Here is a 13,719-nt window from a genome sequence, read left to right as displayed (position 1 = left end):
CTTTGTTCCCAGCTCAAGGATCAGCTACTAAGCAGATTATGCTTGAGAGACTGGCCTATTCTCCTTCCTTCAGGGCAGAATTTCTTAGGGGCATGCTCTCATGCTTAGTGGTTGGCTCCAGCTGCTAGTCCCTGGCATGTGGGCTCTCAGCCAAGAGGCTGTGAAGAGTTATTGCCCCAGCAAACTGTTGAGATGAGTGCTTGGGGCGTGAAAGCTGCTCCTTCCCACACTTGGCTGCTGGCTCCAGCCTCCATTTCTCTGCACAGGAGCTCTCAGCTGTGGGGCCATGGAGGGTTATCTCCCTGGCCAACTGCTGAGATGGTTTCATGGGGCATGGAAAGCTACTCCCTCCCATGCTCGGTGGCCAGCTCCAGCCACCAGGACCCAGCAGTTTTCCCAGCTGAGCACACTCATTCTGTCCTTTCAAACACAGTCTTTCTTCCTCTGCAGTTAAGTCCCCACTGAGTTAGCATTAGCCACCAGGGAGGACTTGCCTTCTGTTTTTGGTGCATGGGCCAGAACATAGCCCTAATTTCTTCCCATTTGACTATCTTGATTAATCTCCCATATCTTCCATATCCTATCAATTTACATGCTTTCAATAAAGAATTATCTGTAGCTGCATCAAGATTGGAAATGTTTTCTTCTTAGTACCTGCCTGAATGGGGAAGGGCTAAAGCCCAGGGAAATGTCAGATTTAGAGATGCATGACACTTGCAGTAAAAACTATTAGGTCCTGGGAATCTGGAATGAGAACAGCAACTAGTGTTACAGGATAAGTAAAATTTAATTAATAGGTGATCGTCAGCCTTGCAGGCCTCAAAATACTCTTCCTACTGATTATTCATTGAATCCATTTAGTAACTATTAAGTGATAGCCTATGGAGTTTCTGGTTCTGTAGTGGATACCAGGTTAGTTCAATCACAGAAAAACTGACTGATGATTTAGGAAACAGTCACTGTCTTCCAAAAAGGTTTCGGGGTTCCAGTCATCTTAGCTGTGATTTGAGCATGTCTCACTCACTACTTCTTTCTTCCTTTTTTCTATGATATTTACAAACCTCCTGGCCTCTCCTCCACATTAATTACAAAGGAGGAGTAGTTGATATTGTGAAATGCTGCCAAGAAATCAAGTAAGATGCAGGTGGGTGCAGGGTGGGTGGTTAGAGAGGGAAAGAATCTGTTAGATTTAGCAATACATGGTAAATAATTACTGCTAAAAATAAATTTTGTGAGCAGTGAGTAATAAAACCAGATTATATGATCTAAGAAAAATAAGGCAGGTGAGAAAGAAAAGCAGTGAATAAACAATCTTATTTTGAAAATTTTTTCTATGAAGAATAATACAAAAATGATCACCCTACAGGTCTGAGAATGAGAGAAGAGTTGATCATCTGACCTGCACATCCAGCCTCTTATCCTTCCCTCACCTCACTTTCTTAGCCTGCCCTCCTTCTTGCCTGCTTGCTGCCCAGAACACCTTCCACCCTGGCTACCTCAGCAAGTTCCCACTTGAACAAAGGCATCAAGCAGGTGTACATGGCTCTCCCTCAGGCAAGAAAGTCCAAGCCATGTACATCTGGATCAACAGCTCTGCAGAAGAACTGAGGTGCAAGATCCACACCTTACAGTGAGCCCAACGTATAGAAGAGTTACTTGAGTGGAATTTTGATGGTTGGTACTGGTACTTTTCAGTCCGAAGGTTCTAACATGTATCTCATCTCTATTGCCATGTTTTGGGACCCTTCCCTCAAGGTGTTGTGTGAAATATTCAAGTGCAAAACTGAAAGTCTACAGAAACCAAGTTAAGGCTCACCTGTAAATAGATAATGGATATGGTGAGACACATCTTTGGCAGGCCTTCCAAAAGCTTCCCTGGGTCCCAAGACCAATATTACTGTGACATAGGAATGTACAAAGCCTATGGCAGGGATATTGTGGAGGCTTACTACTGAGCCTGCTTCTGTGTTGGCATCAAAATTGCTAGAATGAATGTCAAGATCATGCCTGCTCAGAAGGAGTTAGAGATAAGCCCTGTGAAGGAATCAACATGGGAAACCATCTCTGGGTGGCGTGTTTCATCTTGCATCATTTGGATTGAAATCAACCTTTGATCCTAAGCTCTTAACTGAATTCAATTCTACAGCTGTGTAGAATTAGAAAAACCATGGATTTGGGAATTCATAGTCCTGGGAGCAAATCCTATGTGGTGCTGAGCTTTTTGCAAGCAACTTTTCACATTTAAACCAGAAACTTTATTTGTAAAACTGAAATAAATAATAGTAGCAAGTTTGCCCATTTATTTTTAAATATATATATATATTTAAAATCCAATTCCAAAGCCAAAGTAGTGCAGCACCTGAAGAGTTAACTTGGTCTGCTTAGTACTGGTGCACAGTAAAGAAACTGGCAGACTATCAGGAGTCCTTTCACAGTACGTGAAAACTGTAAGAAATAATGTTAGGCAGAGTATTTATTAAGGAAGCTATTGTTCTGTGAGGGAAGTAAGATAACATTTGTCTTTAAATGAGCATGAGAAAGCACTGAGGTTTTAAGCAAAAATTCCCCTCCAGACTCTACTTACGCCTACCTATGCAAACAACAGCCCAGAGGCTCTTGGACCAGACTGAGAGCCTTATCAATAGGGGCAGTAAACTCTTCTTACAAGAATTATAGAAACTTTGGTAGAAATACACACTTTGAGCTTCCCTCAAAGGTCATGGCTAAAAATTCCTCTTAAGAAGACAGGAAAACCATTTCAGAGAGGCTCCATTCATGGTAATTTGGGAGAAGGTTAAAGAGTGTGTTTCATTCAAGCATCCTTTATTCCCAAAAGCATAGGAAATAGGCCAAAGAAATTAATGTATCATAGATGAAAATGTTGAGGACTTAATTTAAATAAAGCCCAAATGGTTTATTTTAAAAATAAATAAATAGAAACAATTTTGTGCTTTGGTAGAAGAAAGGAGGGATCAGGAACTAAGGTTGGGTCTCATCCCACCACTATCTATCCCTGGACCCTCCCACTGCAAAGATGTATTCATCAACAAATAATCTGGAACAGTTCTGGTAATTTGTTATGCAGTGATAGAAACCAAAACAATTGGTTTCAGAGACCTAAATGTGTTTAGAAATAATCTGATTTTTGTTCTCTCTGTAGTGGCTTGGAGCTGTATAATTCCCCCTCCTTCAAAATATATTCTTAATCTTAATCCACTCCTGTGGTTGTGAACCCATTGTAAACAGGACTTTTTGATAAGATCACTACAATTAAGGTGTGGTCCAGCTGAATAAGGATGGGTCTTTATTCTATTACCGAAGGTGTTATAGGAAAGGCCACAGAGAGAGAAGCCTGAGATAGCAGCCAGAAACTGGTATTCAATGGAACTGTAGGAGAAAGGAGAAGCCACTGTGATGTGCATTGCCAAGGGACAGAAAAGTGAGGGGCCAAGGATCACTGACAGCCAGCTCCAGAATGCCACAGTCTTCTGAGAGAAAGCATTGCCTCAATGACACCTTGATTTTGGACTTCTCCTAGCCTCAAAATTGTGAGCCAATAAATTCCTATTGTTTAAGCCAGCATGGTATTTGTTTTAGCAGCCAGGAAACTAAAACACTCTCTGATAATAGCTTTGCTAATGTTGGACCAATATTTCCTTTCCCCCCAAGATTGAGAATGGTAAAGTGGTAAAGTTGCTCACTAACACCACTTTCATTCGCATTTTACTGAAGGTCTTGGTCGGTTCAGTAAAGCAGACTAAAAAAAAAAAAAAAAGAATGGAATTAAGGACATAATGTTCGAAAAGGAAGAAATAAAATTAGTATCATTATAGAGAATATTAATATGCAGGTAGAAAATCAAAAACAATTAATTGGATTAATAAAGGTCACTAGATTAAAGGTCTATATACCAAAGTAGTTTTATTTTGTGGAAATGGCTTTTCCACTCTTTGCTTTCTGCTTACTCCCTCAATAACTGAGCCACCTCATTGAACCACATGTCTTCTTCCAGAAGGGAAAAATCTCAAAACTTCTCAGTCAAAACAGCTAAAATAGTGCTTTAGATAATCAAGGATCACTCTTAAAGAGGAAGATCATACCTCACTAGAAGGGAATTGAATGACTATTAAGTATCTTTTTCCTTATCCCGTGGAGGAATAGAATGATTTATAAAAAAGACTTTAAATGTAAAAGTGGTATGATTATATGCACCTGAGAAATAGAATTCAGGCACTAAATTGGATAGATATTAGCAAATGATAGATAAGAACCAAAACTGATTCATTGAAAATGGTGATAGACCGATTTTATTTAAGAATAAATGGGATTCTGTGGAAATGGAGTCACACATGAAGTTTGTACTTCCATCTTGATTGATTTAAATGCACTCTCAAATTACCTTGTTTATAGAGTTAAAACATTGTCTTCAGACTTATGTCCACACATCATTGCTTTGGGTTAGGGTAGAGACATGTCTTTTCACATTGTAAATGAGATAATCTCCTCAACTAGCTGATTATTCAATTGGAATGTCAATGATGAAATCAGCCAAAAAATTCAAATCTTGGTGGAACCCTTTGACTGAACTCTACTGTCATCTAAGTTACCATCTGTTTCAGTTTGCTAAAGCTGCCAGAATGCAATATACCAGAAGTAGATTGGCTTTTATAAGGGAGATTTATTATTTTACAAATTTACAGTTCTAAGGCCATAAAAATGTCCAAACTAAGGCACCAACAAGAGGATACCTTCATTGAAGAAAGGCCAATGGTGTCCATAACACCTCTGTCACATGGGAAGGCATGTGGCTGGCATCTGCTGGTCCTTTGCCACCAGGTTGCATTGCTTTCAGCTTCTGATTCCAATGGCTTTCTCTTTAAGCATCTGTGGGTTCTCACTTAGCTTCTCTGGGACAAACTCTGGGCTTTGTCTCTTAGTTTAGCATCTCCAAACGTCTTCCTGTCTGCATCTCCAAGTGTCTGGGTCTGTGTCAGCTCTGAGCTCTCTCTCTCCATGAGCTCTCTTAAAGACTCTAGTAAACTAATTAAGACCCACCTTGAATGGGTTGGGTTACATCTCCATGGAAATAATCTAACCAAAGGGTCCCAACCACAATAGCCTGCCCCCACAAGGTTGGATTAAAAGAATATGGCCTTTTATGGGGTATATAACAGTTTCAAACCAGCACACCATCCAATTTTTTTGTTTTTCCTTTAATAACACAATTTTCCCAATATTCTTCTATAATTTCAATACTTCACAGGAGCATGAGTGCAGGGGTCAGAGGATCTATATTTAAATTCTAGATATCCAAATTTTTAGTGAGCTATAGAGATAAATTCTTTTATGAATTTTGTTATCCTTTTTGCTTCAAATTTGTGATACTTACTTAATATAATAGGAAGATCAAGTTAGAAACAGTTAAAATTTTCTGAGATATAATAGAGTTCAATAAAATTAGCAGAATCAAGTAATGTTGAATACTAAATTCTATTTCTACTTTTCAGCCTGGCATATAAATTTCAGATCTATGTTTTTAATCATAATGGAGTCTTAAAAGCATGGATATTAGGCTTAGAAATGCTGTAAATCTTTATTTTGAAATACAATACTTCAGTTTTCCCTATCTCGAATATATCTCAACTATCTCTATTATTGTACCTATCATGTTGATATATTTTTCTTTTCCTAGTCGTTTATAGCACTTAAACTTATGACACAGTTGAAAAATGAATGGATAAGAACTATTTCATTATCATTGTGCTGGTTTGAATGTATTATTCCCCCCAAATGCCATTATCTTTGAGGTAATCTTGTGTGGGCAGACCTATCAGTGTTAATTAGACTGTAATTCTGTGAGTGTTTCCACGGAGATATGCCCCACCCAAATGCGGGTGATGACTCTGATTGGATAGTTTCCATGGAAGTGTTACCCCATCCATTCACGGTGGGTCTAAATTAAATCACTGGAGCCATATAAATAAGCTGACAAAACAGAAGGAATGTCACGCGGCTGAGAGTGACATTTTGAAGAGGAGCTGCGCCCAAGAGGGACACTTTGAAGAATGCCCAGGAACTGAGAAAGGAGCTGCAGATTAGAGACAGTTTGAAGACAGTCGTTGAAAGCAGACTTTTGCTCTGGTGAAGCTAAGACAGGAAAAACGCCCCAAGAGCAACTAAGAGTGTCATTTTTGTGGAACTGCAGCCTAGATACGAGCATCCTGAAAGAAAGCCATTTGAACTCAAAACTTTGGAGCAGAGGCCAGCCACGTGCCTTCCCAGCTAACAGAGGTTTTCCAGATGCCATTGGCCATCCTCCAGTGAAGGTACCCTATTGTTGATGCATTACCTTGGACACTCTATGGCCTTAAAGACTGTAACTGTGTAGCCAAATAAACCCCCTTTATAAAAACCGATCCATTTCTGGTGTTTTGCATTCTGGCAGCTTTAGCAAACTAGAACAATCATTAAAAAGAGACAGGCCTTCAATTATATGATAACAAAGTTTCTCCTTTCCAGTTATAAAATGTCTTGACATGTTTACTCTAAGTCCCTCCTGTTAAACATTGGGCCTTGGTCCTATTGAAAATAGATCCTTGGAAATATATAGGAAGCTTTGAATATCTATTACCTGTAGGCTGACCCTTTTTTTCCAGCACCTTTTCTCCTGTATTTGATGACATAGGAGATATGAAACAATGTTCAACCCCCCACTCCTTTGTCTGGATTTACAGGCACTGTAAATGGTGCTATTACCTACTAATCCAAAAGCTTTGGATTCTTCCAGTTCTAGTTCATGACTACAGCTGAAAGTATTGTCTGGCTTTGCATTCTATGGAATGTAAGGTGGTTCTGAAAGGTGCCCATATTGCTAGCCTAGTAAGTCCACCAATGGATAAAACAGTGTACAGGCACACAGATTTTTTTGCAGCAAAAATTCATTGATGTCTAGGTACCACTGTACAATCCTTGGGCTGAGGACTGTATTATGCAGGGGTGAAAATGTAAAGGAGGAAAAATAACAAGTGTTTTCTACTCTTTCTGCAGGTGCTTGACTCTAGGGTTAGCTCCCTGACAAATTCCTTCAAATTATTTGCATCTATATCCCTTTATTCATTTCTGAACCTACAGATTCTATTAAACAAGCACATTTTTCTTAACTCTTAACTTTCATGATCACTTGTACATACACATAGATGCATATATCCCATTTCATTAAAAGGTTACATTTCATTACATCTGAATCTCTCTGAACACACTAACTTATCTGGGCAAACACTGGCCTCTCTATTCAGCACATTCATATTAATTTACCTGCCTCTGACTAGTTAAACATTTTTTTGAGATATGTGTCTGTGAATAAGAGAAATAATACTGGAAAAGAAAATTTAAATTGTGGGCAAAAAATTAACATTATATTATGCCTCACTGAAAAATGTAGCAATTCCAAATCTGTTCCTTTCCTTCCAAAAATGTCTGAAATTCACATTTGATAATATTGGCATTTCTCACTTCCACCCCATTCAAATAGCAATGAATGGACACTATTGCTAAGAAAAAATTCATTTTGACTTGTCACCTCTGTGAATCATTTATAGGTATGATTAGTTAAAGAAGGAAGCCCCTGACGCCTCCTAACTGTGTGGCTTTAGATATGTCATATAATATTTTTAATTTCATTTTCATTGTTTGGAAAAACATGAAAATAGTAAGACCCATCTCCCAGTGTTGTTGGGAGGCTCTCATTACTTAAAGATTGGGAAAGCTCTCTGAAATATATGAAGCACCTTCAGTAAATATTTGTTAATTTAGCTGCCTACCTTGTATTACCCTTTTTCTTGGTAAGAGCATCCTGATTTTCATTTGAATGTCCATCTTTTCCCCAAATAACTCATTGTGCTCCTGGAGAAGCTGACTCTAAAGGGACTCCAGGGGTGGAGCATGTGGCAGAAACCTAAACAAATCAGTGAGTCTCAAACTGCGGGTCACAGAGATTGTTGAAGGATGAAGGGAAGGATGCACATGACCGAGGTTGAGTCAATCAGACCAAAGATCAAGGCTTTTGTAGAGGAATCAGGGGATTTCTTCATGCTATGTGCAAATGAGGAAGAATTTAGTTCAGGATTGGGGGGAAGCATTTTGGACTAGGATAGGATAGATTCACTGAAAATAGAACCATCATCAGAGAAGCTGGGGCAAGAAATGGGAAGAAAACATTGTGCTTTGGTCCCATCATCTAAGCTATCTGCTCAAGCCTCACCTGAACACAGCTCTACCCCTGGATTTCCCAGGCACAAGAGTCAATAAATTTCCATTATTTTAGATACTTTGAGAACTTTTTTCCTGTATTTACAATTAAAAGCATTCCTATGAAGACAGTGTTGTACAAATACAAGGCATTAAAAGTCACTAGCTAGTATGTAGACTAGTAACTGGAACATGATAGTTTCATATGTTTTTAAAACAATTTATTATTGTGTATAACATAACACTCTGTTCATGTCTCAATAGAAGGCTTCAGGCGCTTGACTTGTCCCCTTTGGCACTTAGGCCACCAATCCTTCTGTCATTTATCAGTTAAAGCCACTCTCATGTTTTAGCTCTTTTATAGGCACTCTGAAAGAGTACAAACACATTGAGGCAGCCAAGGTTTTCAACCAATTTTCTTCTAAGAAGGATATCATGTAGACTTGGATAGGACCTGGAAAGCTGGATATCATCCCTTTCCACTTCCCAATACTTCTCCCTGCCTACAAGCATATGTTATCTTTAAGGACATTTCTCAACTGCTAGGAAGTTTTATAGTTTTTCTTAGCTCTCAGTTCTTTCAATTCTATGGAGAATTTTTGTTTGTTTTTGTTTTCAAGGAGTTCCAAAGCAGAAATTTATTGTAGCACCTTGCTCAGTCATGATCACCATGTTGCTTTATGATGATTACTGACAGTTCCCCCTTGGGTCTAATTTAACTTTATTCTGCTGAAATCTTAGGTTCTTTCTTTCTTCCCTTCTCCTGCAGGGAAGAAGAGTTGTTCTCCATTCTCTGCGGGTAACGTCGTGGCTCTGACATCTAAGCAATGACTAAATTCCCACTCAGTCTACTCTTTCTTTAGCTCAGCCATCCTGTTGCCCACTGGACAGACAGAAACAGTCTAATCTATTTTAAGGCACTTTTGACAACAGAGAAACTTAGAAGAAAAAATCATTGCACTTACTGCTCCTTATCTGGGCAGGATCACTTCCTGCCAGGCCCAGGTATTCTTTCTTCTTTCTGCAGCACTAAGATCCTCAAGCTTTCCTCACTGTTCCTTCAGGTCACCACTAAGGCCCTGCCTTAAAATTGCCTACCTTGCTCTTTTGCATATACAGTGTCTGCCCTCCAGGAGTTTTAATATGTATGGGGAAATACATTTTTTACTCAACTGAAACAAATTGAGAGTTATAGGAGTGTGATAGATTGAATTATGTACCCCAACAAAAGGCATTTTTAAAATCTTAATCTGCTTTCCTGTGGCTGTGAGTCCATTTCTAAGTAGGATCTCTTGAAGATATTATTATTATTTAAGATGTGGCCAAACTGAATCAGGATGGATTCTAATCCATATTACTGGAGGCCTTACAAAGAGAAGATAGAGGTCAGAGACAGTCACAGGGACTAACCAGAAGAGCAGATACAAGGAGAGAGAGATCGCCATGGGACAGGAGACAGAGGCACAAACCAAGGAACCCTAAGGATTGTGGCACGTCAGTATCAGAACACTATAGACTCTAGGGAGAAACAGATAGAAAGCATGGCTTTGCCAACACCTTGGTTTTGGACTTTTAGCTTCCAAAACTGTGAGAAAATAAATTCCTGTTGTTAAACCAACCAGTTTCTGGTACTTGTCATAGACAAGGAGCTAACAGAGGAATGCATGGCTTTCAGTATAAGGGAAAGTCTTTAGTTCTAACCTGAATCTTTCTTGCTGTTGTTAAGCTCACGGAATGATGGAAGTATTTATTACAATTCATTTGGGGAAGGATGAGTCAAGGTGGAATGAAACCAAATGGTGAAGTACCTCATGACTAAATCAAATATTCAAACAATCACAACTGGTAGATTTGAGATCATATAATCTGATATCCTCATTCCTCATTCATTCATTTATTTAGAAAATAAAGTGACTCAGAGATATCAGGCACTTTTCTAGCCTTTGAGGATAAAGTCATAAACAGAAGAGACAATAATATTTTCCCTCATGGAGCTTATATGCGGGAAAGACCATGAGCAAAGTAAGTAAGTAAACATACAATGTTAAATAATCCAAGTTCTATGGAGAAGAATATAACAAGGAAGGGGACTAGGGAGCATGGGGGCTATTGCGGGTGGAATAGGCAGTGGAGGAAGACGCTGAGGCTGAGAGATGGAAAAAGACTTTCCAGGATTAGGTAACAGGTTAGTGGCATGACAACAGGAGACCAAGGTTTCTTTACTCTCAGATCTGCCTGCCTTCCTCTATTATGCCTGCCTGTGCCAAGATCAGAAGGTATAATCATGAAGGTCACTGAATCTTGACACTCTGGTGAAAGCCAACAGTGAAAAATGTTGAAAAATCCATTTTTTTTTTCCTTAAAATATAGATATATTAACCTTGACTTTGATCCTTGTAAATACGGAATTTAGAGACAAATTTGGGGAGTGGTAGGATATGAAGAGAGAATAGCTGTGCTTTAAATGCAGCTTATATAAAGAAGTAATATAATACCTTGTTTTGCATATGTTTTGTAATTTACAAAGTACTCTTTTATTCTCTCATCTCATCTGATCTCCCGCAACAATAATCGTGAGAGGAAAGCAGCCTTCGCATAACTACCCTCATTTTAACAGATGAGGAAACTTAGGCCCATAAAGAGTAAGTGATTTGATAAAGTTCACACAAATAGTAGGTAGCCTCCTTGGCAGGGACTAAGTCAGACTCCCCAGACCCATCCAACTGAGGCATGATGTGGGCACAAGGTAATGTGCAGCCATGTTGACTGCTTGTGTGTACAGAAATCACTTGCTTACATGTAAAAATTTATATTGGTGAGCAGGTATGGTCACAGTATTATGTATGTAAGGAGAAGTTTGCTGCATATGAGTTAAGGAATGTCAGTTTCATCATGCATTAAATATCTGAGAAAGAAACTTTCTTAGGTCCAAGTTTACAAAACAGCTCCATCGGAATTGTGTGGACCCATCTGCCATCCAAGTTTGCTCTTCCCTTGGAACCCTATTTGAAAACTGTCCCCATGGAGAGAAGGCTGAGGGAAGATGGGCCAAGTAGAGGTAAATGACTTGACCACCTTCATAATATGAACTACCAACTTCCACACCAAAAAAGACGAGATCATGCCAACCCCAGCTAATAATCATCCTGGATTAGGCCTTAGCAAGCAGCAGACATTAGCCTTTCCCACCTCTAGAAGATTCACATCTTTAATTTGTCTTGGTTTATATTTCCTGAGCCCATGGGGCCTATACAAGCATAGAACAGGCAGCAGGATGTGTGCTGAACAAGACCAGGAAACTGGCTAGAGATGGAAAGTTCACCATAGAAAACTAAGAATACAAATTTATTCCCAGGTAATTGAGACTTGCAGTCATTTCATGAGAAATGTTTTCCTGTACAAAGGTCAGCATGTCCAAAAGAGTCAACGGACCTCAGAATTGTGAGAAACATAAGACATCATTCGTAGCATTAATAATAGCAAACAAATGCTCCCTAATGCTTAATATGTACAAGGCACTCTTCTCTGTTCTTTACATAGAATAACATTTAATGCTCACAACAACCAGACCAAGACTGCTTTTCTTTCTCTTAACCAAGCTCCCAGCCTTTCTCTACCTGCTCCCCTCCCTGTCCTGACCACCCTGAAACTAATCTTGCAGCTGTGGAACTGCAGAGAAAAACTACTTGGACTGTAGGAAAAAAAATTAGACAGCCGGTCTTGTCCTTTCCAGCTGTGAGATGCTCTCAGACTTTGGTTTTCCCATTCAGAACAGAGATAATAATCCCTGCCCTGCTGGGCTCACAGGGGTGTGCCTGCTCGGTAGCTTTGATGCACACTAACAAGCATTCAGCCCAGATCTAGGAGCATTATGGAGACAGCAGTGGCTGCCCTTTCAGCCTCCACTTAACCTGCCACTGAATTAGTACAAATTTTAAGAATTTAATCTATTTTCCTTTAACCAGGCAACCTGCTCTGTGCTCTGTCACCTGCCCTGCTTCTCCCCCACCTACCCCCACCCGTAACACACTGGAGACAGAGGCAGAGACTGACAAATAACAATTGTCCAGCTGTGACCAGAGGTTCCCCAGGGGCTCTGATAATCCAGGATGTCTGTTAATGGAGTGGGGTGAGGGCGGGAGTGAGTCCTGGCAGAGCCTCCCATCTAGCTGGAACTAATTTATGGCTGGAGAAGCTGACAGAGGAACCTGGTTCTCCTCAGCAGCTAAAGGAAGGAGGCGGAGCCAAGGCAGATGCTGTAGAGAGCTAAGGCAGGATGGGAGCAAGGAAAGCCTTTTACCCAGGGCCAATAATAGAACCTTGAGCAAAGAATCAAGGCTCATTGTCTTGGTTCTTCAGAATCTGCCTGGGGGAGAAAGGCAGCACTGCGTTGGTTCTTTCCCATCGGTAACTCCTCACCATGGCTGTTGGACTCAGAGAATGAAGACAGAGAAAGCCTCTAAGGAACAGAGGAGTTTTCTTGCCCACACCCTACCTCTGAATGCCATCCCACTCTCGCATACAATATACTTCCTGGATGCCTTCAATTATACATTCCTATATCTAGTAATAGCTTCTGGGGAAGCTGAATGTAGAGATTTCCTCCTTCTGCAGCCCCAGCCCATTTCCTCAACAAGATGAGATCAACTGTGCTATTGGTCTCTTACTTAAGCTCTTTAAAAGAAATAATCACAGATCCTTCTGCCTTCTCTTGTGGTTATGATTTCCTTCAAATTCACTCAGTCACCACTATTCTGGTCTTTGCTACCTTACAACTTATTAGGCAGCTAAGGACTATATTATTGGAAATGTATGTGAGACTTATCTCTCCCAGTCTATTAAAATTTTCTCAGGGGAGGAATGTGTCTAAGATGCTCTGTATGCCATATTGCCTGGTAGAGGACTGTATGTGCTGAGGACCTGTTTGCTAATGTTAAGTAAAATAAAACAGCCACCTGCACTGGCTGTTGCTAGGAGGGACCCCTTTCTGAGAAAGGTTTTTTTAGAAGACAAAAAACAATTATTCTGCAAGGGCTTTCTGAGAAAATGGAATGCACCCTACAGAATTGCAGGTAAACAAGGCCTGATAATAAATCAGTTTGGGTCCAGTAGAGATAGATTATCAGAATGGAGTATATGATGCTAATCAATGTATACCTGCTCCCCACTATGTAAAATGGAAATTTAATGTCAGCCAATCAGAACATTTCCTCACTTCTGGGTTTGCCCTATATAAACCCCCTCTTTCCACCCCCCTCTATGAAGCTCCCTTTTACTTTCTGAATGGGATCCAATTTCATTCATGAATCACTCAATAAAGTTGTGAGATCCTAAATTGTATGAAAAGTTTTTTTTTCTTTTAACACTAACAGAAAACATTATCCCTCCAAAGCAAATCATGACTGTTAATTCCTTTAAAAATATGCAAAGGTTTTAAAAATATTTTTATTTGTATTGTTTTCTAGCAGCAGA

The 13,719-nt window shown here is 39.7% G+C and overlaps 1 pseudogene; it reads left to right on the top strand.

The window, feature by feature from the left end:
* Positions 1–1,138: 1,138 nt before the first annotated feature.
* On the top strand, positions 1,139–2,154 carry LOC119542771 (annotated as a pseudogene).
* Positions 2,155–13,719: the final 11,565 nt, after the last annotated feature.

This window comes from Choloepus didactylus, chromosome 8, assembly GCF_015220235.1.
Source record: "Choloepus didactylus isolate mChoDid1 chromosome 8, mChoDid1.pri, whole genome shotgun sequence".
NCBI classification, from domain to species: Eukaryota; Metazoa; Chordata; class Mammalia; order Pilosa; family Megalonychidae; genus Choloepus; species Choloepus didactylus.
Note: the sequence above shows the minus strand (reverse complement) of the source record. Positions and strands in the feature narration are given on the sequence as shown.